We start from the raw sequence: 27,999 nt of genomic DNA, 5'->3' as shown, positions 1-27,999 counted from the left end.
AGGTTTCTTTATTTTTATTCTTTGGCTGTCATGGATCTTCATTGCTGCACAGCGAGCTTTCTCTAGTTGCGGCGAGCGGGGGGCTAGTCTCCAGTCGCAGTGAGAGGGCTTCTCATTGCCGTGGCTTCTTGGGCTCTAGGTCCCCAGGCTTCAGTAGTTAAAGCAATGTGGGCTCAGTAGCTGTGGCCCACTGGCTGAGCCACTCTGTGCCATGTGGAATCTTCCCAGACCGGGGGTCTAACCGGTGTCCCTCGCATGGCAAGGTGGACTCTTAACCACTGGAACGCCAGGGAAATTCCTGAAGTTGTTTTAAAAGGAAATTCTGTTAGAAAGATCCATCGTCTTGCCAGAAAGTTCTGCAGAGTAGACGGTATCTCTCGACCCTCTGCATTGAAAATACACGTGTGGCTTTTTATGGAATGCCTCCTGAGATGAGTCATGGTCACACTGGGTCAGAATTTTCTGTAGTCTAAAAATAGCGATAATGAGGAGGTGACCCCCTGTTTCCAGCCTGGTGCCCTCATGCTGCAGCGTCATCCTCACGCCCGCCCCGGGGGCCTGGTGGCTGTGGGAGCCTGCAGAGCCAGAGGGTTTCAGAACAGGGGCGGGGAGGGGGTTGGTCCCACTTAGCCTTGCAGGATCCTTGCTGGCCCCGCAGAGAGGCCACAGGTGAACTTGTACATTACATGTCGCTCTCGGACCACAGCAACGTGCCCTGATAAGAAAGTCTGGACCCACCTCCATCACAAAATTTCTCTAGCCTGACAGTGTTGTCCCCGCTGGTACTGATTTGATGCCCAGAGACCTTTTTGGTTGTTCTCTGGGGGTAGGGGTGCTACGGACACTTAGAGTCAGGAATGCAGCTAAACATACAATGATGTGCAGGCTGGCCCCACACAGGAAAGGATTCCCTGGCCGAATGTGAACAGTGCCAGGGTTGGGGAAGCCTGAAGATGCCCGGGTGACACTCAGCATCCTATGTTTTTGGACATGTTTCAGGATCAAGGTCCAGGAGACTCGGGCTGGAGACTGGACTTGGGCAAGTCCCTGAGAACTCTCAGGAGCTGATTCCACGTGTGGCCTGTGGTCGAGAACAGAGCGTCCTGTGGCCTGGGTGAGAGGGCATTTCCCAGCCTCCCAGCACCTGGCCCTCAGGGTGGGCGTGCTGCTGGCGCTGCAGCATGAGGGCACTCCTAGCCCTGGCTGGGGGGAGTGTTCTCTCTCGGGTCACTCGTGTCCACGCCAGCAAGTCTGTTGCAGGTTGCAAGTCGTACTGAACCTGTATTCTAAAAAAACATCTTTCTTTTATCTTTCTTCAGGAGAAAAAAAAAAAAAAACTTTCGTAGCCATAATATTAGGTAACCCATGTAGGAACCAAGGGCTTCCCAGATAGCACTAGTGGTAAGAACCCGCCTGCCAATGCAGGAGACCTGAGAGACGTGGCTTCCATTCCTTGTTCTGGAAGGGCTCCTGAAGGAAGACATGGCAACCCACCTCTAGTATTACTCTTGCCTGGAGAATCCCATGGACGGAGGAGCCTGGCAGGCCACAGTCCATAGTGTTGCAAAGAGTTGGCCACGACTGAAGCAGCTCAGGAGACATGATACCTAGGTTTGATCCTTGGGTTGGGAAGACCCCTGGAGAAGGAAATGGCAACATACTATTCTTGCCTCGATAATCCCATGGACAGAGCAGCCTGGCGGGCTACAGTCCACAGGGTTGCAAAGAGTTGAAAACACCAAGTGATCACACACACATGCACAAAGCAACTTAGCACGCACACACAAATGCAAGAATCAAGATGTTTGGCTTGCCACATGAAAATTGTTGCCTGTGTAAAAATTGGTTTCCAATCCCATCATTACGTTCACTTTATGGAAAAGTGCCAAATTGAAAGTGATGCAGAAGCCATTGGAGAAATGTGATGCTTTGGAGCTTCTAAGGGGGTATCATCAACTTGAGATTAAGGAAAAGAACAGTATCAAAACTTTACTGCAGTGGCCCCCAGAAACGCAACCATGGAATGGAGTCTTCAGGGTGATTTCTCAGGTGGGGTTTGACTGAAGACCCGGCCAGCTCGTTTGGAGCCAGCGGAGCCGTGTTCCTTTTCTGACGCAGTGTTCTCGGGCTCTGGAGGTGGATCTCGGCGGCTCGCTGTTCTGTCCTAACTCTATTTATTGCATCCAACAGTTTAAGTAATGTAATGGCTTCGGTAATGATTGCCAAAACTGCAGGCAGCGATTCTGTTCATGACTGGGGGCCTTGCTTATAAAATATTTGGTCCTGAAGCACCTATCAAGGGGAGTACACCAAATCTCTGAGAGCAGCTTTTTATTGATTTGACCTGTCACCCCAAGTCTGCTTTGCATGTGCCTCTGAGAGTCCCAGATGGTCACCCGGCCCCTGGTGGTGGACAGTGTTGGGGGGCCTCCCGACTTCCCATGGGGAGCAGAGGCTGGTGTGTGACGGGCCCAGGAATTGGCATCTATTACTTCCTGAACTTTTCTCCTGGGGCCCTTTCTTGCCGGGCCCGGGTTCTGTCCTGGTGTCCAGCATCTGGCTATAATAGTCGGTGCCCAGGCCCTGCGGCGGCTGTGCGTTGTGGGCCTGGCCCGGCCCGGCCACCCTCGCAGCCTCGGGGGGAGGCGCCGGTCCCGACCGCCTGTCTTCCTTCTCCCAAGTTCCCCAGCTTCTACATCTGTACGCAGCCGACTGTTTTGGCTCCTTCTCCCCATAAATGTTGCCAGATTCCGTTTCCTGCTCTCATTCTGAAGTCACAGCATCGGGTGGACATCTTTGCGAAGGTGTGGTATCTGTTGTGGGGAGCAGTGGACAGCGCGGTGTCCATTTCTGGGGAGTTGCTTTCTGCTGATCGTTTTCTTGTGGGAGGGAAAATGTTGGCCTGCTCGCTCTGGTTTCAGAGATTTATTGTCTGATCTGTTAAGGGTTTTTATTTTGTCGTTCCCATCAGCCTGGCTTCTCTGTAGGGCTCTTAAAAACCTGGCTTGACTGGCCCCTTCTCTGGCTCCTTGGCCGGCTGTCATCACCATTAGCTGTGTTTCAATTTGAGTCTTGTAAGTTTTTACTGCCATCTTTCTGGTCTGACTTCACTTTTGGGGGTGGGTGGGTTCCCCCTGCCTGTTCCAGAAATTGAAACGCGAGTCTTCAGCATGTTGGATTAATTTCCTGCCCCACACCGGCTCACGCTTACTACATAAATGACCCATTTGTTAGCAGGCTTCTCCACTTCCTCCGTCCGTGGCGTTCTGCATGTATTTCCTCGTTTCTCCCCGAATCCCTGGTTGGCCCCTCTAGTCCGATGCCAAGGACTGTTAGCCTTCAACAAGCTCTGAGGTTTGTGGACACCCCTCCCCCGTCACCTGGTTTCTGCCAGCCTGCCTGCTGCTACCCTGACCATGCCTCCCCCCTCCTCCCCACCCCCAGCTCCGTCCATAGAATCTTCTGGGCGCTGATGAAACAGTGCTTTAACACACAGAGCACGTGTGCTCGGGAGGATAGAAAGCAGGTAATCCCTGCCAGCGTGGGATTATTCTTTGCAGGAATGCAGCGTCAGGGTGAAGAAGGATGGGTAACTTTTTTTCTTCGATTTAATATTTTTTGATAATTTTTACATGTACATATTTTTTTAAAGTTTTACAGGAAAATTGAGAAGATAATACAAAGATTGCCATATGCCCTGTATCCAGTTTGCCCTATCATTAACACCTGACGTTAGTGTGATTTTTACAAGTAATAAACCAATACTGATAGATTTCTCCATAGTTAATTTAGAAACGGTAACTTTCTACAGCCCTCAATTTCTTAAGAGGTTTTAGTGTTCTGTTTTTGTCTTTTTGAAATGATGCAGTAAAGGAAATAATTACACATCTTCGGTTTCTGTTCAATTTTGGGGCGAGTGTCAGCGGGGCAGGCAAACAAAATATTCTGTGTAAAACCTCCATTAAAAAGGAGGTTTAGTCAGCAAAAGTCTCCATTTCCTGATTAAATAGCAAAACAAACAGAAGTGACCGTGTCGTAGCTTAGGAATTTAATACTGGAAAATAGAATTGCCTACATGGAAACTTTGAACAAGTACGTGCTGGGTGAAACGCATTGTTGTCGATGTTCTGTAGATTAGACTTACCCTGATTCTGGAATTTAAAACCTTCCAGAACTGGGATGCCGTTGCTCTGCGGAGCCGGTGTTGCCAGCCGAAGGGCCCCCACTGTTGGAGCTCCTGGAGGAGGCCTTCACTCAGTGACAAGGAAGGGGGCCAGGGAGCCTCGACCATGGCACGGTTGAGCGGAAGCAGCCTCCCTGGCAGCTGTTTTCTGGGAGGGTGGTAGGTACTGGCATTGCCCAGGCTCTTCATGGGCATCGCTCCATTTCATCCTTGGGGGGCTTATCTTGCTGATCAGGAGCTGAAGGAACAGAGATGAAGTGCATGGTCCAAGGTCAAGCCTTGGGAGTCCAGAGGGAACCCAAGCCTCACGCTGAAAAAGATGGGTCTGGAGTGTTTGCTGAGGGGGAGCTGGGGTCACAGGGACAGGCAGGCCCTGGGCCTCACCTGGGGGCCAAGAAAACCCGGCCTCCAGATTACAAAGGACTTGGTGATGCGATGAATGCCTCCCCGAAACCCTGAGCATCCCAGACTCCCTCGGGGCCGAGAGCAATGGCTCAGGAAGCCCTCTGTGTGGGGGGGTGGGCGTTAGGGGACTCCTCCAGCCCGTCTGAGGAGCCAGGGCAGCTGTCTGGGCCAGGACCCCAGAGCCCTGCGAGCCCCCGCTCCTCCATCCAAGAGGCTGGGTGTTCTCAGCGCCCCCTTGAGATGAGCATGTAACTCTGACCTTTCTTTCCACTGTGCGTCGTGTGCCGTCGGGGCTTGTAGACTCTCTTTTAGGAGGAAAGTTCTCTTTTTCTTTGATCACTAAACCTTAGTTATTTAAAATGTTGTTGTGGTTCATTCCTTCAGTCCTGTCTGCGTCTTTTGAGATTCTTTGGACCGTAGCCCGCCAGGCAAGAATACTGGAGTGCGTTGCCGTTTCCTTCTCCAGGGGTCCTTCCCGACCCAGGGGTTGACCCCGACTCTCCTGCATTGGCAGGCGGATTCTTTACCATCTGAGCCGCTTGGGAAGCCCATTTAAAGTATACAGAACATTTTCTTTGCTCCCTAAAGCACCTTCCTGCTTTGAGAGAAACAGGACGATGGGATTATACGTGCAGATTAACCGTCTCCTTTGATTTCTGTTGCCCCTCTGTACATTATTTTGGTGGTAAAAACTGCAGATGTAAGTTCGGATGCCTGAGCTGGGAGAGTCGTTCTGTGGTGCTTGCCCTCTGCCCAGCAGGGGCTCAGGGGACGTTGGTGGACAGGACTTGTTGTCCACACACCAGGAAGGTCCCTGGGGCAGGACCCTCGCCCCCGAGCATCTGGAGTCTCATCGTTGGGGTTGCTGCCCCATGGAGGGCACTTGTTACCCCTACTTTGTTTCCTGCAGCCTTGTTGGACACACCGGCCGAGGTGAGATGCACCCGGATGTTGGGGGTGACTGGCATCGCCCAATGTTGCTGAGATGTGGGTTCTGAGTGAGTGGGCGCTGCGAGGCCTGACCAGGCCCCCATCAGATACTGAGGGGCCTGCAGCTTGCCAGCTCCTGGGGGCCGACCCCTCGCCTGGTGGCTTCCCAGGTAGGGCCCAGGTGACCTGGGCAGGGAAGGCACACCGCGCGCCTGCGCAAGGTGTGCCCCTTGTTTTAAGACGCACGGATCACATTTGGTGGCTGAAACCCAGGTACCAAGATGGTGAGAAGAGGCACACACAGGAGCGGTTGCCCCCTGTTTAAATGTGCGTTGTTTTCTGGAACACTTTTAGGAAAGCTGGGGGTCGGCATAGAGTCCCCACTCAGCCCGCCCCGTCTCCCTGTCCTAACGCGCCTGCTGTTACTCGCGTGCATTTATTCCAGCGAATTGAGGCCCACCCTACATGCAGGTTACCTGACGTCCTTCTGCCCCAGGGCCCCTGTCCGGGACACCACGTGGCGTTTGTTCCTTGCGGCTTCTTCCCAGCTCCTCTTGGCTGTGACACTGTTTCAGACTTGGCTTACTTTTGATGACCACGGCGGTTGTGAAGTGTCTGGTTGTGTTTTTTGTGGCATTGTCCCTCTGTTGTGGTTTGTCTGCTGGTTTTCTCATGAGTAGACGGGGTTATGGGTTGTGTGGGAGCCATTTCTTGTGGGCTTTTTCAAACGAAAGATGCTTTAAAGGTGAAGCTTGGCCAGCAAGTGACAAGCCACCCCCTGGAGTCGGTGTACTTGGGTAGGCAGTTCTGTCCCTCAGAGCTCGGCGTTGACTGGGTCTGACCTCACTGCTGCCCTAGGTCTGAGGATTTTCAGGAGTCTCAGGCTCTTGCTGGTGTTCCGTTCATCACAGACTTTTCCATGGAGCTGGAAGGACCATCTAGGGAGTTGTTCACAGGCACAGAGTGGTCTCTTCTGGAAGCTTCTGGAACCCGCTCGGGTCACTCTGAGGCATAAATGAAGTGTTGCTGAGGGCCGTCACGTCCTGGAGCCTTCCTCCTCCTGTTGTTGAAATCCTAGAGGTGGCCCCTTTGATGGGTGACGAATCGAGGTGTGGAGGGCTGAAGAGCCTCGTAACTTGTCAGTGAGGGACGAGTCAGCCCTCTGTCCTCAGGGTTCACCCTCCTCCACCGTTCAGACCTCCAGCACTGGGAATGCCCCAAAGTCGTCCACTTTTCTTGCCTGTCCCCAGGCTGTGTCACCAGCCCCCACGCATAGCAGCATCACCACACTGTGTTCGTTTGTTTGTTTAATTTATTTATTTGGCTATGCTAAGGCTTCGTTGTAGCATGTGGGATCTAATTCCCTGAACAGGTATCAAACCCGAGCCTCCTGCATTGGGAGCATGGAGTCTTAGCCACTGGACCACCAGCAACGTTCCTTACCCCACTTTTTCAGCCTTTTCGTGTATCTGCCTCCCCCTTGGACTTCTCCCCAAGAACCGGGAGCCCTGCTTCCTCGCCTGGTGTGTCTGGTACCACCCAGTCCCGTGGGTGCACCTAACCATTGAGGCGGCAGAGATCATTCTGGACTAGAGGTTTTGCAGACTGTTGCACTGGTCCTCTGTGCTGGGAGAGGGTCTCGGCCATGGCCTGGCAGAGGGGCAGCCAGCTGTGTCCAGCTGCTGCATTTAATCCTAGCATGGTGCAGGCTCAAGGTTCTGACATCCCTCTTTCAACATCAGCCTGGGTGTTAGAGGAGCTCAGAGTCACCTGGCTGAGAGCTGTCCATCAGCCTCACCTGGCAAGCCAGGCAGGACCACAGAGGAAGTGACACCCCCGCCCCCCCACCGCCTGCGCCACTGCCCTTCTTCAGTGGAGGCTGAACAGATATTACCTTGAGTCTTAAGCCTCAGGAGGATTTTTCTGCTGGGGCAGCCCACCGAGTCAGTGGGCACCACTTCTAACTTGACGCGCCAACCCACCCTTTTTCTGGACCCCCACTTAGTTCACAGCTAGAGACCCACAGAATCAAAATCTGAGGATCCGGGTGCCCAGGGGCACAAACGTGATATCCTTTAACTGGCTCCCCAAGTTTCACTTGACCAGCTCCCCCGGCCCGAATCTCCCAGCCCCCAGGGGCTTCCAGTAGCCAGTGAGTGTTGCAGTGGTTCCTTCTTGTATTTTTGCTGAAGTTATTGACAGCCAGGTGTGAGTTGATTTACATGATGAGTCTCCCTTGGTTATGCCCACAGAGAAGCTTGTGGAAACCAGACTGCCTCGCAGTGAGCCATCCTAGGGGCAAGCCTGCAGGGTCGTGAGCTCAGCAGAGCCCCGGGGTTGCAGGATTTCTATCTGGGCTCTCAGGATGGCTTGGCCCTCCTGGAAGGATCAGAAACCAGGGTCAGAGAACATTCCAGATTGTAGCTGGTGGCAGGGAGAGCAGCTGTTCATGGGCATTTTGTTTGTGTTCTCCCGAGACCTGGTTTCCCCTCCAAGCCGCCGAGCCCAGGAGATCCCTGGGTGTTCTTTGAAGCTGCCTCCTGATTGATCCTCAGTTTATGCAGCAAGAGGCGTCCGGCCCGTGACATTGGGGATGACTCGGTGTGTTTCTGGTGTGAACACTGCATCACCACTCACAGAGCTCGCGTCCTCCGAGCGTCTCGCGTTGCACATGAAACAGCTGTGGTTACCTGTGGGGGTGTTTGAAGACCATCACTGGAGAGTGTTCTCTGCTCAGTAGTAAAACCAGTGAGGAAGGAAAGGTTGTGAAACTAAAACCCAAAATATGCAAAACTTGGCCAAGAAAGAAGAAAAGAACAAAACCAGTTTTGAGCCAAGTGACCAAACCAGAAAGTTTTCATTCTTTCTTCTTCCTGTGACCTTGACCACAAACCCAGGCGGTATCTCCGCCCCCCCATCCCCCCCGCGCCCCCCCCCCCAATGCTTCTTCAGTCCCTGGGCAGGGAGGGGCTCAGGGTGACAAAGGGACAAATTGGAGCGCGGCCAGAAATGGGGAAAATCAACAGCCTGGACACTAGTAACTTCTCTGATTTTTTTTTTTTTTTTGAGAAACCAGTCTCTGCTTTGTATTTCGCAGTTTCCATAAGAATAAGATTCTAAAATGGATTCAGAGCCTCTTCTGAATATACAGATAGAAAATAAAGCCCGTTTATACAGCGGGTTGTGACACTGGTGTTTCTTGTTTGTTGTTTGGGTTTTTTTGACCATGCCTTGCAGCATGTGGGATCCTAGTTCTCCAACCGAGGATGAACCCTGCATGCCCTACATTGGAAGGCAGAGTGTTAACCACTGTACTGCCAGGGAAGTCCCAACACTTGTGTGTTTTTAACGTAATTCGAATTCTTGCATTTAATTTGGGGTGCTTCTCTTTTGAGAGCAAGGATTTTGAAGAAGTATCAGTGAGTGTTACAGAATTCTCCTTAAGAACCCCCTACCCCAAGTTTGCCCCCCCCAAAAAAAGGAAAGTTTTTTTTTTCCTCCAAAGGCCTCATTTTCAGGAGTTGGGAAGAGAGCCTGGTAGGCTGCAGTCCATGGGGTCGCTACTAGTCAGACACAACTGAGCGACTTCACTTTCACTTTTCACTTTCATGGGTTGGAGAAGGAAATGGCAACCCACTCCAGTATTCTTGCCTGGAGAGTCCCAGGGATGGCGGAGCCTCATGGGCTGCCATCTGTGGGGTAGCACAGAGTCAGACACGACTCAAGCGACTTAGCAGCAGCAGCAGCAAACTTGAAACTTGAGTGAAACTTGCATGTTCCACTGATTGTGGATAAACAGGAAAGTAATTTACCCTGATTCAAATTAGAAAAAGATCAACCGATTTCGGTCCAACAAATATGGAATTAGGCGAGGACGGCAGTAATAGTAACCCGTGAAGTGGCGGGAAGTAACTGGAGCAGTGTGTCTTGAAGAGCCTGGCGTTGCTGTCATTTGGTTTTCACAGTATTGCATTGCTCGTGTGCTCAGTTATGTCTGACTCTTTGCGACCCCCTGGACTGTAGCCCGCCAGGCTCCTCTGTCCATGGGATTTCCCAGGCAAGAATCCAGGGGATCTTCCCAACCCAGGGATCTAACCTGAGTCTCCTGTGTTGTCATACAAATTCTTTACCAGAAGTGCCACCTGGGAAGCCCCAGTATTGGTCTTCACCTAATTGTCTGGTGCAGCAGATATGCTATTTATAGATTTATTGTCCCGGCCGAAAATAAAAAAGCAGTCTGCAATGATGTATTTCCATGAATTTTTAATTCCGGAGTTCCTGCAGGTAGGCGGAATTAAAATATTATGATGGTTTCTAAAAGTCAGAGGGCCGAGGTTCCGGGGTGTCAGAGGACAGCACCCCTGGGAGGCGTGGGGAGTGATTCTGGTGCAACTGAGCTTCATGAGTCCCCACCCCGGGCCTGTGCTAGGACAATCTTGTCCTTCCAGACACGCTCTGGCTTTGGGAATCTGTGTGACAACAGCTGCAGGGGGTGAGGGGACCTGGGTCTGCTTAATGCCTTTGTTTACTTTCGAAGTTTGTCCTGCGAGAATGAATTTGGGAAACTTTCATTTCCAGTAAAGCTGTCGCTGATACAAAACACAGCAATAACTTAGGTGATGTAGTTAAACCACTATTGAGTTTGTGCCATCCAGGAGTTGATAAATCGTAGAGCTTCATTTGGTAGGAATCAGCAATTTTATGTGGCAGTTAATTTTTTACTGCTGGCGGGGAGCCATGGGCCTAGATTTTTTACCCCAGTTTTTGTGTGTACTGAGAAGAACTTAACGGGGTCACCACCCTGTTGAGGACTTCCCAGGGGGTGGCCGTGTTGGGGCCCTTGCTGCCTCTTAGGGGTTCCTTGGCGTGTGCTGGGCCTCCACAAGGCTTACGGAGGAGGAGATCATATGAATTTCCTAGATAGGATGTTTCGGCCCACTGCGGCAATCTCCCACCCTCGTTCCATGTCAGAAATGTGCTCGTGGTAACACGTGGTCAGCTTTCCAGACCTCTTCCCACGGAGGAGGATGGTGTGTCATCTGCTCACTGTTCGTCTTGGGTCAACCCGTCCTGTCTGTTGAGCGCAGTCTGTGGTGGCGAAAGTCTGGGTGCAGCTGGTGCGATGTGGGGTGCTCAACATTGCAGCGGTGGCGTCCTGCTCTCCAGGGTGCTGGCCTGCTCCCTGGAGCCCAGCTGGCTGCCCACCTGCCGCCTTTGGGGCCACCAGGAAAATGCAGGCTGGCAGTGAAGGTGTTACTTGCTCAGTCTTGTCCAACTCTTGGCCACTCCACAGATCCGTAGTCCTCCAGGCTCCTCTATCTGTGGGATTCTCCAGGTAAGAATACTGTAGTGGGTAGCTATTCCCTTCTCCAGGGGATCTTCCCGACCCAGGGATCGAACCTGAATCTCCCATACTGCAGGCAGATTCTTTACTGTCTGAGCCACCAGGGGAAGCCCTTGCATGTTACAGACGGAGGACCTCACATATATGAAAGCAGAGAAAATTTGTACAAGACATCCACATCGTCCATGAAGGGCCAGTCCCATTTCCTGTGCAGGCCACGTTAAAGCAGAGCCTTGCCATTATTTCCTGGCATCAGTGAACAGGTTCCGTTTATATTCCTAAATGATAAGGACCCCTTCACTTAAAAATGCAGTGACCCAGCATTAGGGCACCTAAAGAAAATCTAAGTTCACGACCTTGATGATCACTCCTGCGGCGCCCCCAGTTCAGGGCCACCGTCTGTCTGATTATCCATAGCTGGGGGGTGTAGACTGTGGGCCTCAGCGGCACACCCCTACCCTTACCCCTCCCACCACCACCCCATCTGGCCCTTTGGAAATACTGACAGACGCCCATGATCTTTGTCTCTGCTGCAGAGGCCAGTGTGGGGACTACACTGCTATAACGCGTAGGGAGCGGGGACCCTGATGCTGATAACCTGTTTCCCGAGACTGAAAAAGGAGGAGGTGCTGCTGCAAACGCCGAGAACGGTGCTCGGACTATGGATGCTGGTCCCACTGCAGCTCTGCTCCCAGGGGTGCTGCTCCCAGGGGCGTGCATCAGGCCCCAGAGTGCCAGCCTCGGTGCCGTTGGCCCTTGCAGGGGAGTGTCAGGTCTCACCGCTCTGCTTCTCTGGACCCTCTTCCACTCTCCCATGCCCCAGTCACCGTGGGGCTGAGTCCCAGGCTGCCCTGATAAAGACTGGGGTCCATCTTCTCCAACAGAGAGCAGGAGAGTTGGTTTTTGGTATCACACATTGGCTGTGCCTCAGAGCAGGTTGCTAGCAGGAGAGGGAATGTTCCCCGAGCTCCTGGCAGGGGGGGATGCACACCAGAAGCAGACACCACCCCAGGGAACATGTGGGTGTCCCGCACCCCCGTGTCCAGAGCGAGAGCCTTTTTCCCTGATCGGAGTGTCTGCTTAGATGGTTCCACCAGAGGGGGCCATTCCACTGGAAGTCCTGGCAGGAAATATTTTTACCCAGCTTGGCTGTCCTAGGAGACAAAAATAAGATGTTTGCTTTAGCAATTTACTTAGTCCTGAAAACATTCCTAAACAATGCCAAGGCCTCAGTTGAAAATAGTATGCTCAGCTTATTGGGATGGTCCCAGGAAGGATGTTTTGAGTGAAAATAAAATGGATCATACCAGGGCTGTTTCGCTCTGCAGGAATCCCATGAGAGTTCAGAATTACGAGGGCCTCGGGCAACCTAGGGCCAGTAGGGGCTGGCGGTGGGCTGTCCTGGGGCACACCTCTGGGGCAGGCCGGAAGGTTCTAGAGCAGGGGAAAAGCTTCTACAGGTTTGAGACCGAATGTCGTCCCCCGCCTCCCCGCCTTCACTTTTTAGTGCCCCTGCCCCGTTGCTCGAGGGGGCCTCCTGACTGGACTGTGCCCCCTCGGTCGGTGGGGGTGGGGGCGTCTGGCTGACATCCACCTCAGCCCGTCCTTAACTGAGAAACTCCTTTACCCACCTGAAGTCTCTCCTGGCTTCCTCGCCCTCCTTTGTCACGGCTCAGCCTACACAGGACACACGCGATCTTCTGCCTGACTGCCCAGCACATAATTGCAGGCAGAGATCATGGCTCCAGAACTTTCTCTTTTCCTTAAGCATGACCACTTCTTTCCAAGGTGGAGTTTCCAGCAGGTTTCTTGCTCAGAACCAGTATTGCCGGGTGGGCTGTGACACACACACAAACACAAGGGTTGTGGAATATCACAGCCAGTAGAGGTGAGTAAGAAAATTGCATTTCCGTTTAAAGGCCACTTGTGTCTTTTTTTTTCCCTTTTAAAAAATGCTCGAACTCAAATAATTTCGAGTGATTTGTGTGATGACCTTTGTCTCAGGGAAGGCAGCTGACAGTGTGCCTTGCGCTGGTTCCTTTGTAACCGTGTGCTGCCGGAGTAGCCAGAGCGGCTCTGTCGTGCGCTCGTTTTCCTTTGTGGATCCCCTTGGCAGTGTTCCGGTGGAGAATAAAAATAGCTCACGAGGCCCTGAAATAAAGGCTGCGTGGAATGCTTGTGCGCGTCAGCTGCGTGCTCTCACATATGTTCAAATTCTCCATACTGTTAACTCCTCCAGAGAGTGACTTGGAGACGTGGTTCGCAGCGGCTGCCCTCCAATGACTGTCTGGTTCTGGGGGAGAGACCTCCCTGCCTGTGACCCCGGGGGAGGGAGGACCTGAGGGTGCCATCCAGTCAGTCAGGGGACTGTGTTCAGCAGGGTGACAGCCATGTGGTTTACCTGTGAGGCCTTGGTGAGCTGCTTAGGACCCAAACCCCATCTCATCCTGAGTGTCTCCCCCCAGAGAGCAGCTCAGTCAGACCCCACGCGGGCTCATCCTTTCCCAGTGAGCCCAGAGGCTGGTAGATTCTCTAAGCCCTGGAAGCCGGTCTCAAGCCGGTAGGCAGGACATCCGAGAGGAGGGCCCCTCCCTTGCAACAGGTTCCCTCCAGCCTCGGTGCCCTGGGGGATGGTCAGCTGGCACAGCATACTGACCTCAAGCTGTAGCCCTTCTTAGGGTCCAGGAATCTGTGAATCAGGCAAGTCTTGGCCCCAAATGAAATTTTTTCTGTATCACAGTATTGTTCAAAGTTACATATTCTGTTTCCCCCCATTTTCCACTACAGTTGGCCACATATTAGAGTTGTCATTGTTCAGTCGCTAAGTCACGTCCAACTCTTTGGGACCCCATGGATTGCAGCACGCCAGGCTCCCCTGTCCTTCACTGTTGCCCGGAGTTTGCTCCAACTCATGCCCATTGAGTCTGTGATGCCACCCAACCATCCCATCCTCTGCCTTCCCCTTCTCCTTTTGTCTTCAGTCTTTCCCAGCATCAGGGTCTTTTCCAATGAGTTGGCTCTTCACATCAGGTAACCTAAGTATTGGAGTGTTAGCATCAGTCCTTCCAATGGATATTCTGGGTTGATTTCCTTTTAGGATTGACTGGTTTGATCTTGCTGTCCAAAGGACTCTCAAGAGTCCTCCAGCACCACAGTTTGAAGGTATCAGTTCTTTGGTGCTCAGCCTTCTTTATGGTCCAGCTCTTAGATACATACACGCCTACTGGAAAAACTATAAGTTTCCCTATATGGACCATTGTCGGCAGAGTGATGTCTCTGCTTTTTATACGCTGTCTAGGTTTGTCATAGTTTTCCTTCCAAGGAACAAGCTTAAGGACTGGATTTTAAGTTCTCATTTCTTACATGAGATTGCATAACTGTTAACTCTTCCCAGAGCTGCAGGTGATTTTCTTCTCCGTAAACCAACAAAACCCACCGGAATCCTGAAACAGCTACCATTTTCTACTTAAGTCTGGACTTGAGAAAAATTCTCCTTTAGGTTACCAACTGTGTAGAAAAGTTACGTAATGCAACATACCAGACCATTTTTATATAATTAGAACACAGAAACCTGCTTCTGCCTTTCCTGTTGGTAAAGAGACATTTTGCAGGTCCTGGAAAATCAGCGTGCCCTGGGAAGTGGAATTTGGTGGTGGTGAGGTGTCTCAGAATCTGGCTGGCTCGATTCTGTGATCTTCCAGCGCACATTGTGTGGGTTCATGTTTAACTAATGTGCGGTTACAATCCGAGCTCACACCGTGCCGTGTTCCCACCATCGTCTTGTTGGTCGGTGGCTGGTACAGAAAAGGCGGGAATCCGTGGGAACAGAGTGGAGTTGGCGGTGGCAAGATTAGCGTTACATGGCAACTGAAGAACTTGCAGTACCTTTCTTGGAAACTTCTCTTGTGCCTGTCCTCTTGAAAGTGGATGTCTTCGGGAAGGTTGGAAACTCTAAATTCCTGACTCCTCTCCTGCCTGGTAGGAGGGAGAAGGAGGCCCGGTCTTCCGGATGTGGATGGAGCTGGGTACAGACTCTGCGGGCTGCACAGGGGTTTGAGTTCAGGTAAAACCTGTGGGCTGTCTGCTCAAGAGTCCGGGCTTCTGTGTAACCCAGCTCTGCTGCTGCTGCTGCTAAGTTGCTTCAGTCGTGTCCAACTCTGCGATTCCATAGATGGCAGCCCACCAGGCTCCCCTGTCCCTGGGGTTCTCCAGGCAAGAACACTGGAGTGGGTTGCCATTTCCTTCTCCAGTGCATGAAAGTGAAAAGTGAACGTGAAGTCGCTTGTCTACAAAGGATAAACAGAACACTAATTCCAGAAGGCCTCCTCGTTTTATGCGACTCCAGTGAGATGCTTGAAAGGGCCCCGGTTCATGAAAAGCCCCAGGCCTGGTTCCTGCAGTGGCAGGGCAGGGGGCTGGCTCCTCCCAAGACCCTCCTCTGAGCTTGTAGACAGGAAGTGGGCCTCCCAGCCCTGTGTCCTGAGTCAGAGGGACAAAGGCCAGGCCAGCCTGTCACCGGAGGGAACAGGACAGGGTCCCAAGGAGGCTTAGGGGGTACACTCAATCTGGACGGATCAGGCCAAGAGGCTTTGGAGGCCGGGTTTTGTCAACAGATGATTTTGGCCCTAGTTTAAGCCATGATATGTACCAAGATTTCCTGTTTTTCCAAAACCCCTTGTTTTGGTTTTCACAGTGATGGATTATTGAAATATTTGATATTAGACTGACCCCTGTTGTTTTCCAACCAAAAAGTAAAACTGGGGATTTTGTTAAGAACCTCATTCCCTTTAAAGGTGACTGCTCCTTCGGGAATATTTTGGCCTCTCTGGCTGATCAGCCAGCGGGTGAACAAAGATCTAATTGCCAGTCCGGGTCCTGGACGGATTTCTCAGCTCAGGGGCTGGCCTCTTGTTTGGTGGGGGCGGGGTTGGTCCAAGGACAATTGAAAGGGGTTTTTTGTTCCTCTGGGCTAAGTTAAGCCATGTGTCTCTCTCTTTCTAGGAGTGTAGGTCTGGCCAATCAGAGCCACCTCAGTCCCACTCACTTCCTGCCGACCTTTCGACACCGACAGATGTTTTTTTTTACAAGTGTCATTAGGCCTCTCTACTCGCTGACCTCATCAGATTGTATTGGGGCCGTTTTCATAAGTTTTGTTGCTGAAATTTCATTTAACCCTTGCTGAGTTCCCCTCTGAGAATAAAAGCACAGCCTCCTGTTTCAGCAGGTCTCTCTTCTGTCCCCAGACCTAGTTGGGGGGAGCTGAGCCCACCCTGGGTCCCATAGATATGGGCGGATCCACCGTGGGGAGCTATGGCTTCCACCTTCAGGTATAATGTAGGGCCTTTTCCTGGCCTCCAGTGGTTAAGGCTTTGCCTTCCAATGCAGGGGGTGTGGTGGGTTCGATCCCTCATCAGAGAGCTAAGACCCACGTGCCTCATGGGGACAAAGCATAAAACAGATGAACCTGTTTGCAGGGCAGCAGTGGAGACACAGATACAGCGACAGACTTGGGGACATGGTGCGGGAAGGAGAGAGGGGGACGAATTGAGAGAGTAGCTTTGAAACATACGATACCGTATGTGGAATTAGACAGGCAGTGGAAATTTGCTGTATGAAGCTCAAATCCAGTGCTCTGTGACAACCTTGGGGGGTGGGATGGGGTGGGAAGTGGAAGGGAGGTTTAAGAAGGGACATTCGAATGTATGCCTATGGCTGATTCATGTTGATGTATAACAAAGTATTTATTTTAAAAAGAATTAGTGTAAAGAAATTCAGTAAAGACTTTATAAATGGTCCACATTAAAAAAAAATCCTTGGAAAAGAGATATAATGAAGACTAATAAGCTGAGATTGCGGTGAAGGGCCCGACCACCTCACTGTGAGGGGAGCTCCTAGGATCGGGCAGCTTTGCCTGTGGGTCTGGGCGTGATCACAGTTCATCAAGCCCTGGGGGCACAGGGTGACTGGGAGGCAGGTCCCCAGTAGGTGCACCTCACCTCCGGGACCCAGACAAGCCATTCCCTGTGGTGGGGCTGGGAGGGATCAAGCTGGGGTCCCAGGCCCATGGAATTTTCTGGAACTGATGCCTCTCCTTTGGGAGAACAGCCCACCACCATCTGACCAGAAACCGGATCTGTTCTAGAGGCTGGAAGGTGATGCTGCTGTTTTGGCCTTTCCACGATAGCTTGGAGACCAGCAGATCCTGAGAAGAGGGTGTTTCGAGCCGTCTTGGGGCCCTGGGTTGTGACTTTATCTGGAGGGATTTAGGTTTCCTCTGGGCTCACTCTTGTGGAGGTGCCTGGGATCAGGGTTGCACCTCTGCCCTGTGACAGCTGGGGTGTTGGGGACTTGCCCAAAGCCTCCCCCAGAGCCCCCGTGGTAACCGAAGTGGATGATTGGGTGGGGCGTGCTCTGTGCCACTAGACGCCTTCACTGTTGAATTCAGTGCTGCAGAAAGTATTTTCGGGTATCTGTGTGCTGGAGTTAACCCTCCGCAAGTGCTTGGAGCCAAGCCTGCAGCACATTAAATCCTCCCTCAGTGGTCGCTGTGGTTAAGCTAACAGGTGTGGGTGCAAACTGTACTGTGGGAGGCCTCCCTTCCGCACAGTCCCACTCCCCCAGGAGCGCTTCTGGGGGCTGGGTCCCTTCTGTCTGGACTTGGTTTAATGTGTTTACAGACCAGTTTTTCTCTTTTGCTGATCTGGCTCTTGGCTTACTTCTGTGGCTCTTGGCTTCCTTCTATGGCTGCTCCCTCCCTCAGGGTCTGGGAGCTAGCTCTCCCACGACAGGGAGTCATGTTAGATAGAGTTTAGGACTGGGGCAGTGCCTAACTGAAGCTGGAGTGACCAGGGAGTTACAGGGGGTGAACAGAAATATGAGCCAGGGGTTGAGTCTCTCTCTGAGGGCTGAAGAATGTTCCAGAAGTGCCATGGTTCCAAGAAATCACCAAGGATCACGTGAGCATATGTGGACGATTGTGTGTTACACTCCGTGTGCCCTTTTTTTGCCCCTCGGGTTCTGGGCAGGCTTGCTGGTATCTTAAGCTCCCTTCTGTCCTTTCGCATGCAGGAAACTCGGGAATGCTCTGCTGATTGACTTTGATGTCACCTGCCTCCTTTTTGCTCTCCGCTTAAGTAGCAGTTGCAGTTCAAGGACTTCTAAGAATAAGAAAGCCCAAGGGCCTGTTTATCCAGCGCATTCCCATGCAGAGGGGTGGTCTCCAAGGCTGCATTCTTAATATGGGGCCCCGTCCCGGGGAGATCTTTATAATGTCCCGGATTTATGGGTGTGTATGCGTCAGAGTGGAGACCCCAGGGTGTCTGAGTTAACTCTGTGCACGTTGAACACAGCCCTGGAATTTATGGACGCATCTGGGTAAGTGAAAACACTGTGAGCTGCCCCGTTCTCCAGGCCTGTGGGCATCGCTGGTGTGCACAGAATGGAGCTCAACTAGGGTTTACATAGCTGGATATATCACAGACACCCCTCGTGTCAGCGTGGGCAGCGGGGGATTTACAGCAGCCAGCCAGCCTCTTGTTAGCATTCTCTGTCCTGTAGGTAATAGAAACTTGGCGCCATTGCAGTACAGATGTATTACTGCTTTTGTCTTTCTGTTGAACGACCGTACTGGTGAGTTTGACAGATGTGGTTCAGTTCGGTTCAGTAGCTCAGTCATGTCCAACTCTTTGCGACCCCATGGGCTGCAGCACGCCAGGCCTCCCTGTCCATCACCAACTCCCGGAGCTTACTCAGACTCAAAGCCATCGAGTCTGTGATGCCATCCAACCATAGAGTGTTGCATTAGTTGTCTATAGCTGTGCGACAGAGGCCTCAAAACTTACTGAGTCTTAAAACAGCAGAACCTTACCTTGGCATCTTCTCAGGTCAGGAATCCAGCGCGGCTCAGCTGGGTGCCCTGACCGCAGTCTCTCATGAGAATTGCCAGCAGCATGTCCACCCGAGTTGCCACCTCATCTGAAGGCTCAGCTGGGGGAGGCCTTTTGGGTGCTTGTTAGTGGGTTTTGGTTCCTCGCTGGCCACCTTGGGTCTTTGGGCAGCTCCATAAAGCAGCTCACAACTTGGCAGCCGGATTCCTGGGAGGGGAGAGGGAGGCGGGGGGAGGGAGGGGGGAGGGCGGGGGAGGGAGAGAAGACGCCCAGGATGGCAGGGTCTCAGCGATGCATCCCACCCACCTGCCCAGTTGCTATCAAGTCTGTTCTTTAGCAGCAGAGATTAGACAGGAGGTGGGGTCACTGGGGGCCATGTGTGTTTGTTTTTCTGGTCTCCATAGCAAAGATGGAGTCTGTCCCGAGCAGAGAAGAGGGAAGGTCATCAACCTCTTAAGAAAGCTCTGAAAACCCTCCACGGTCCTCTGACAGCTCACACCCCTTCCTCACTGTTCCCTGGGCACCTCTGTGCCAGCAGCAGGGGGCCGTGCAGAGTGGCCATGTCACTGAGGTTCTGGGTCCAGGCAGCCCCCACAGGAGCTGGGTAGATCACACCTACCCATCCCTGCCACCTTCTTGGGAGTCCCAGGCAGCGGCATGTCCTGTGCTGGCTCTTTGGCTCATCGTGTCGCTGGGCGTGAAGGGCAGCCCCAGCCAGCGCCTGCCAGTTGTGTGCTGGGGTGTGTGTGTGTAGAGTCAGAGATGACTTCTGTTCAGAATTTCCCAGGAAGTTTGGAAGCTTGGAGATGTCCAAGTTGCCCTCATGGAGTGTTAATGGAGGCGATTGGAGCTTCAGTGTTCACCCGGAGCCTGGGATTCCTGGCTCTGAAGCAGAAGCAACATCTCATCACTGTGTGCGGAACGCAGATCCCTCATGGAACCAGGCCCCAGACTGTTACCACCCAGACCCTGGTGTTCAAGACACAGCCCAGTCATCTGCTCGCAGACCATCACAGGCAGACCTTGTGCCTGACCGAGAAGGGACAGGGCGGTGGTGTGGGACACCTTTCCCCTGCCCCTGGCAGCTGGGTGGGCACCTCCACCTGTTGCTAATGCAGAGGACACGGAGCCAGGGTGTTCAGAAGGGATTTTGGATTTGGGGAGCAGAACACAGTTGAAAGCAAAGTAATGTTGGCACCGTTTGTGTGTCTCCCTTGGAAACACTGGTGTGTCTTCCAGGAGGCTGGTCTCAAAAGCTGTGGGAGTTGGTGCTGGGCTCACAGCCCCTTGGACCCCAGCCAGACCCTGCTGCCCGGCAGAACAGCCCCGGGGCACAGCCATGGGCATGTCTGTATCGGTTGTCCATTCAAACGCCTGGCTGGATGCGGTTGACCGTGGCACTGTGCAGTGTGGCCAGGACCTGTAGAGGCCGCCTCTTCACTCCAGCCAGGCTTCCCACCACGTTGGTCCTGCACGTCCCTCAGCAGCTTTGGTGCAAGGTCCCAGACAGGTTTCAGGGGGCAGTCACCCCAATGTCATCCCCAGGCGTGGTTTGCTAGGGCTTCCATGACAAAGCACCACCGCCGGGCCATTTAAACAGCAGAAACGTATTGTCACACTGTTCTGGAGGCAGAGATCTGAGAGCAAGGTGTCAGACTTGGCTTCTTCTGAGGACTGCAGTGATGTTGTTCAGTCACTGAACTGTGACCCCATCGCCTGCAGCACGCCAGGCTCCTGTGTCTTTCACCATCTCCCTGAGCTTGTTCAGACTCGTGTCCGTTGAGTCGGTGATGCCATCCAACCATCTCCTCCTCTGTCGTCCCCTTCTCCTCCTGCCCTCAGTCTTTCCCAGCATCAGGGTCTTTTCCAGTCGAGTCAGCTCTTCACATCAGGTGGCCAAAGTATTGGAGCTTCAGTTTCAACTTCAGTCCTTGCAGTGAATATTCAGAGTACCCTATACTGGCTGGGAAGGAGGCTCTATTCCATGTTCTTTTTGGTTTGTAAATGGCCGTCTTCATCCTGTGCTCACGTGGTCTTCTGTCCACATCCCTGTGTCTGAATTTCCACTCTCAGAAGGATCCCCGCTCACCTTGGATTGTTGTTCAGTCACCGAGTAAGTCGCTCTGACTCTGCGACCTCCTGGACTGCAGCACGCCAGGCTGCCCGGTCCTTCACCATCTCCCGGAGTTTGCTCAGACTCTTGTCCATTGAGTCGGTGGTGCCGTCCTCTGATTAGGGCCTTGGTTTAACTTGATTACCTCTATAAAGACTATCTCCAAATAAAAAGCTACTGAGGTATTGAGGCTGAGAACTTCTGCATAAATTTTGATAAGTGCGTAATTCAGTCCACGACAAGGTGGTGTGGCTGTGGGCAGTTAGTAGAAACTGTGTTAAGCCTTTGGGGGTCCATATACTCAGCCCACAGCTGAGCAGTCTGGGCTTATCAGGCGGGAGGCCCAGTGCTGCCAGGAGCGGGTACTCAAGAGCCTGCCTTCCCCCAGAAGATCATCTTCTTATCCCCATGGGTTGTCTGGTCCGGGGACATGAACATGGCGTCCGGATGTCCAGCCCCTTGGAGTCTCCTTCCCCTGTCCTTGGGGTGGTGGAGACCCCAACGTGTAGAGCATCCACATAGATTAGCCCAGCAGACTTGTAAATGGCCATCACCTTGTCGAGACTTCTTTGGTAGGATTTGATGTGAAATGAGGATCCTTGGGTGTTAAGCACACTGTCAACCGTAATTGTATAAACAGGCGCCTCTTCTCACACGCGCCCCATCCTTCCCCACCAGCCCAGTGTTCACCCTGTCTGCAAAGAACCTAACTGATCGTGACAAGGATTCACACCTAGAAAATTCTTGGGGAGGGTGGAGCCTTGCGGCCACCTCCTCTCCCCAGTCCCAGCAACCGCTCAACACCAAGTGACATTTTACCCACAGCCCAGAAGATGCCGAACTTCACACACTGCAGAAATGGCATCGTTTACCCTCAAAGCCGTGGAAGCCCTCCAGGAGTCCACAGGGCGAAAAAAAAATTCAAGGAGACTGGTTAAGAATACCCTGAGATGGACAGCAAAACAAAAGCAGCTAGTTAGCAACTCCCTTCTTTTTTCTTAATTTGATCGGCAAAGATAGATTCACATGACACACGAGTATCACCCGCTGCCTCTCCCCCTCTAGTCATGGATGCGAACAAAGCTGGCCTCCCCCAACCCTTCCCACCCCCGCAGGCCGTTACACTCCCTGTCTTCCACCTTAAAACTGTGTGAAGCAAAAGGAATAGCCCCAAGCTGTTCTATTTCATGTTGTTAAATAGTTACGTAGAAGATGAAGATTTTCCTTTCCCTGACTCAGGTTGAAAGATAAGGTCTGGGAAGAACCTCTTTTCTAATGAAAAGACTCTCTGGGATTCGTCGTGTCTGATTCCCTGCTAACATTTCTAGAAAACGCTTGCTTCAGGACAGTGTCGTGTGGGCTTCCCTTTGCCTCCCCAGCTGCAGCCTGGCACCTTTCTTTGTAGACCAATGTGATGATAAGGTTTGGATGTTTGTAACGATCCAGACGCAGAGTATCTGTCATGATACAGAGTTCTTACTCTGATCCCAAGGCCTGAGTTGGCCTTCCTGCATGTCTGCCTTTGCACAAGCAGCACATCCTTTGCAATAAAGGATGGGCTGGCCCCAGGCCCTTGGAGCGCTGCTGCCCTGGCCATACCCTTGAGTGATGACCTCGGATGGGATGAGCTGAGCTGCGTGGGAGTCAAGCCTGGGTCCCCAGAAGCGCTCCTCCCAACCTGCGCGCCTCAGTCTGGGCCAGGGCTGTGTGTGGAGCAGGGCTGTTCAAAAGCCTTGCTTGGCTTTGGTTCTTGACTGGTGACCCTGTGACCCATCCGACACCGAACTTGGGAAGGTGGGTCTCTACACCTTCACTTTTGAAGTGAGCTCTGCTGTTTGTTTTTGAAATAATCTTTCCAGACACTTGGTTTCTTAACACGAACAAAGAACGCCAGCCAGCCATCCTTCACATGGATGATAACTTCATCTCTACTGGACCGGCTTGAAGCCCGGCCCCTCCTGTGAGCCTGACCTGGGCCTCACCTACTGGCCTCTTTCAGCCTCTCCTCTGACACAAGGTAGCCCCTGTGCCTCAGTTTTGTCCACCCTGAAGTGGGCTGTGCAGAGTACTCTCCTCCACGAGGTCAGAGCAAACTGCACTTAATGTGGTTTTGGAACAAGCTGGGGACTGGGTTGTGGTGTCAGAGGCAGGGTGAGAAGAAAGGCAGAGAGGCTCACGCAGGGGGCTTCCTGGAGCAGACAGAATCCCCCAGGATCTCTGTATGTGTAGTCCTTCCAAAAGTATCACTTGCCATGTCAGGCCAAGACTAAGCCATGTTGTCCAGTGGCATCTGTTGCTATGGCAACATTGGCTTTGAAGCGGTGGTGAGAAAGGATGCTGGTCCTACAGAGGTGTGGGGAGTGGGTGGGGTGTGTGTCTCCCGGCTTCAGCACTGATGGACGACCCCAGCCCCTCCTTTGCTTCTCTAGCAGGAACCATTTGGGTGCCCTGCAGGTACAGAGAAGCGAGCTGATTTACTGCATCTGTGTGTCAGCTTTTTTAGAACGTGGTGATCAGCCTGGCAGGTAGAAGCCAGTATCCATAAAGGTTGCTGTCTTCAGATTCAGGGGCCCAGAGTGAAGGCCCCCACCTCCAAGCTGGTACCTCGAGCCAAAGTCAGGTCCTGAATAAGATTGGAAAAAAATCCTCGTTTTTCCACCTTCCTTTCCAAACCATCATCTACTAAAAAAGTCATGTGTCCTGAAGTCATCGCTGTTTACAACAAAGGGATCTTGGGTTGAGGACAGTAAAGCAGCCTCCAGCTAAGCGGGTGTGCGGGGTGCCCCAGGAGCTGCGGTTTGCAGTGGAAACCCTGATGCCCTTTGCCCAGGCCCACCTCAGTCCTCTCCTCTCCTTGTAAATTATGTCTCTGATTTGTCTTCATCTTTCACCACCATGGCTCCTTCCTTGTTGACATATTGATGTCTTTACATGAGAAGCACAGATAGAATGGAAAGTCATGCTTCGGGGTGGTCCATGGCCTTCCTTGGATCAGGACCCCCAAGCCCAGGGCCTTGAGTTTCCCTGCTCTGTGACCCACCTCTCCGGCTCCCTCAGCTCTAAAAGTGAAACTTTGGCCATCAGCCCAGGGGAGAGAGACCTGGGAGGGGAGGGGACTGATCCTTGTGCCCTGTTCGTGGCCCCTGGCTGGCCATGTTTCCTAAAGGCTAAACACCTGTTGATCTAAGGGAGGTTGGAGGTCTCTTCTGTCCCTTTTGCATCCTGAGACTGAGGGGACGTGCAGCGTGTCATCCTGAAGCCATCTCAGACCTTCCCTTTAGGAGGTATCTGGTCTCACTTTCGTCAGATTCTCCAAGTTAGGATTGAAAGAAGCAAAGAGGAGTCCCAGCAAAGCAGCTCTGGCCTCTGCCACCTCAGAAAGGCCCTGCAGGGTGTGCAGTGCCCTCTGCTGGCCGAAGGGCCCCACTGCTGGGCGCCCGGCCTCTTCTGGGTGGGCCTGCTCCAGGAATGACCAGAACAGAAGGTCGGGCCTCCTGGTGTTTCCATCGGCCTTGAGACTGCAGACCTCCTCCCCATGTATGTTGTTTCCAGGCTGCACAGTGTCAAGACCACATGGGCTGGGACCTCGGAAGGGCAGCAAAGCAGTTGTGTCCCCGATGGAAGCTGGACGCAGCGAAGCCAGTCGAGGTTCTAGGGCCTCCCAGTGGCAAGAAATCAAGAAGCAGACGTCTGCAAAATCTCCCATCAAGCTTTTTAAACATTAAGGATCTCATCGTTGCTATTTGATAACCAATGAATTGCTGTAAATGCAAGTGCAACTCATGTATGTTGGAATAAACCAAATACCCCAGAGTTGCCTTTCAAAGGTTAGATCTTTACTCCACACCTGTCATCCCAGTTCCCTTCCATACCCTGTTTTTAAAGTCTAGCACGAGTTTATTGTGTGGCCTCCCGTTAGCTGTCTCCAGGTGGCTGCTGCCTCGGTGGCCCCCCGGGTCCAAGCCCCATTGGACATAAGTTATCCATGCTTTTCCTCCACAGTGGACCACAACAAGTGAATGTGGGCGCCCAGGCCTTTCGTAGCCTGCAGGCGTCACCTTCAGGCGATCTTCGGGGCACAGAGGGGCCACCCCAAAAGCCACACCACAGCCAAGGCTCCTCTGCAGGCATTTCACGAGACCTTTCCAAGCTTTCCGACATTCTGGCTTCTTTCTGTTTCCTTTTACTCGCTCAGATATAAACTTCTTTCAGTAATTTCTTGCATGTAATATGTGAAAAAGGATCAGTCGTCCGGTCAGGACGGGGCTTCCTCTGTCCATGGAGAAATTGAGGATACTCATCCCTTCACCACGCTCAACCAGACTCTTCCGCGATCGATCAGAATTGCAAAGGAGGAAGGGGGTCAGAAAGTTGGAACGGGAATATTCACTTGTGTGTCTTATGATTTCCCGAGTCTCAACACAATGGAAATAAAAGGTGTCATTTGACACCTCCCAGTCTGGGTGAAAGTTTGTTGTTTTTTAAAGAATGCTCTAGTATCAGAACGAATCTATTTATTTTGAGCATATTTGTCCATGCAGGTGCTTTAAAAATGTGTGAAAATTCTTAACACAGAAGTGTCTCATTTTCTTCACCAACACTTAATTTTCATCATGACACAAATAAAACAACCAAATAGGAAAATCATAAATTGTTTTTGCTCCAGTCCTCTGTTCTTGATGAAAGCTTTTTAGCAAGTGAAAATATTTAGAATCCTTGAGTTTTACGTTGAATGCCAGGAGATAATCTTTTCTAAATCTAAACCAGGCAAAAGGATGCATCAGACATTATTCGCTGGCCAAGGAGGTCGTCGCAGCAGAAGTGTGGCTTTCACACTGGCAGCCTCAAACCTCACAGGACGCACTGGCAATCCACTCGCTAAAAGAGTCGCTTTCTATGTTTCTCTGCTGTCACACGCTTGACATAGATCATAGACTCTGTTTTTCTCCTTCAAAGCCCCAGAAAATGGTTTGGTGGAGTTTAGATGGAGGTTGGAAGGATCATAGACCCACAATTCCTTAACTTCACATTAAAATTGTAAAAAGCTCTGAAAACTTAAATTCTTTGTAACCCATGACTTAAATTCTTTGTAAGCCATTCAGTGGCAGATTTTGACCTGGCCTGAGTTGTTGAGGGGATATCTTTGTATATTCTATTAATCCAATTGGGTAAGCGTGTTGCTGTGTCCTAGCGTAGAAATGTTACTGCCTGTTTTGGAGGATCCATGATAACACGGCAGCAGCACAGGATTGCCTATTTAAAATCCCATCTGAATTCTGAAACATGCCTGGCCTCTGGTGTTGGAGAGGGTGGTGGCCCTGTGCTCAAAGCTCTGGAGTCATCTGTACTTCTCTCTGGGACACTGGTGTTGCGTCAGCCCCAGGGGCTCAAGGGTGGGGCCCGTGGATCAGATGGAGGGCATGTGACCAGGGTATGACCTTGTCACCCTGGGGTTGGGCTGCCCCGCTTTCCCTGGGGAAATACAAACCACCTTGGGCTTCCCTGGTGGCTCAGACCTTAAAGCAACCACCTGCAATGTGGGATACCCAGGTTCAATCCCTGAGTAGGAAAGATCCCCCGGAGAAGAGCATGGCAACCCACTCCAGCATTCTTGCCTGGAGAATCCCATGGACAGAGGAGCCTGGCGGGCTAGCCACAGTCCAAGGAGCTGCAGAGAATCCACATGAATGAGCGGCTAACACTAACTTGCTCAGTGTGAGAGTCTCCGGGAATCCGATGAAGCTTCATTGGGTACTGAAGGGTCTTGCTGGTTACCCCTGGGGTGGGGGGCGGTAGCGTCGGTGTCGCTGAGCGCCGTTCGGTGCTACCAGTGTCTGTGTTCCCCTCTTTTGCTCAAAACCCCAATATGCCCAAAACTCCTGAGTAACAGTCAGGGAGCAGTAGTAGTTTTTGGATGCGGATAAAGTTGACTTCAGTAAACTCATTTCCCACAATGGATCTTTCCCCCAAAGCTGCTTTTCCTTCTAAAGTGCAGTGTTGTTTTTTTTTTTTTTAACATTTATTTATTAAATCTTTATTGGAGTGCAGTTAATTTACAATGTTGTGTTCGTTTCGGGTGTATAGCAAAGTGAACCAATAGTTATATGCATACGTATATCCACTCTTTTTAGATTCTAGCCATAGATTATTTTGTAGAATAAAGTGCGGTTTTAATCATTTTTGTTATTAACTGGGGTGTTGTGTCCACCATTTGACCAAAGGCTACGCCGGTGTTTTTCCCACTGATTCCTCAGTCCTGTCAGTTCAGTCCCTCAGTCACGTCCGACAGTGAGAACCCAGGGCCTGCAGCACGCCCGGCCTCCCTCTCCATCACCAGCTCCTGGAGCTTGCTCAAACTCACGGCCATTGAGTCGGTGATGCCATCCAACCATCTCATCCTCTGTCATCCCCTTCTCCCGCCTTCAGTCTTCCCCAGCATCAGGTTCTTTTCCAGTGAGTCAGTTCTCCTGCAGAAGTTTCTTTTGTTCTATCTGGATTTTAACTGGTCCTTCAGGCATAGTTGATGAAACAAAACCCACATCCACCTCTTATGAGGATTCTTGCCTCCTAAGTCACTTCAGTCCTGTCCAACTCTTTGTGATTCTATGAACTTTAGCCCCCCCAGGGTCCTCTGTCCATGGGATTCTCCAGGCAAGAATACTGGAGTGGGTTGCTGTGCCCTCCTCCAGGGAATCTTTCCAACCCGGGGATTGAACCTGAGTCTCTTACTACTCCTGCGTTGGCAGGCAGATTCTTTACCACTAGCACCACTGGAAAGCCCCAAAGATTCTCCCCAGCTTATCTGCTGTTCCTGTTTGTTTGGCTTCTAAAGATTCTGGAAGAGGTTTTTTTTCAAGGTAACCTGAAGCCCTTGGCTTTTTTTAGTACAATGTGAAGAAGCAGGGGGTTTTTTGGTCATTGGTGTTGCCTTTACCTGGATGGTGCCGACTTGCTAGTCATGTCCAAGTTGGTAAGATGACCCTGTTGTCACATCAGCCACGGTAAAGGAGACCCAAGGAGTGGTGTCATTGCTTTAGGGATCCCAGGCTCAGAAAGGCAAGAGACCTCAGGAAGCAATGCTGCTGGGGCTGCAGGTGTCTCTTCTGCTTTGATCAGGGCAACCTCAGACTGTTTCTGG

The 27,999-nt window shown here is 51.9% G+C and overlaps 1 protein-coding gene across 8 annotated transcripts in view; it reads left to right on the top strand.

Annotated features, from left to right (window-relative positions):
* The window catches only part of CTBP2 (C-terminal binding protein 2), a 174,051-nt gene that overhangs the window by 93,076 nt on the left and 52,976 nt on the right, over positions 1–27,999 (top strand). For 2 of the 8 annotated variants that reach the window (XM_088842420.1, XM_088842422.1), the window contains exon 3: positions 1,000–1,114. The exons of the other annotated variants lie outside the window; for them this stretch is intronic. The gene's annotated coding sequence lies outside the window, so the exon portion shown is untranslated. The remainder of the gene's footprint in view (positions 1–999; positions 1,115–27,999) is intronic. 8 annotated transcript variants of the gene reach the window in all.

This window comes from Moschus berezovskii, chromosome 12, assembly GCF_049115385.1.
Source record: "Moschus berezovskii isolate FMDL1 chromosome 12, NW_MosBer_1.0, whole genome shotgun sequence".
NCBI classification, from domain to species: Eukaryota; Metazoa; Chordata; class Mammalia; order Artiodactyla; family Moschidae; genus Moschus; species Moschus berezovskii.
This window is presented reverse-complemented; position numbering and strand designations above follow the sequence as displayed.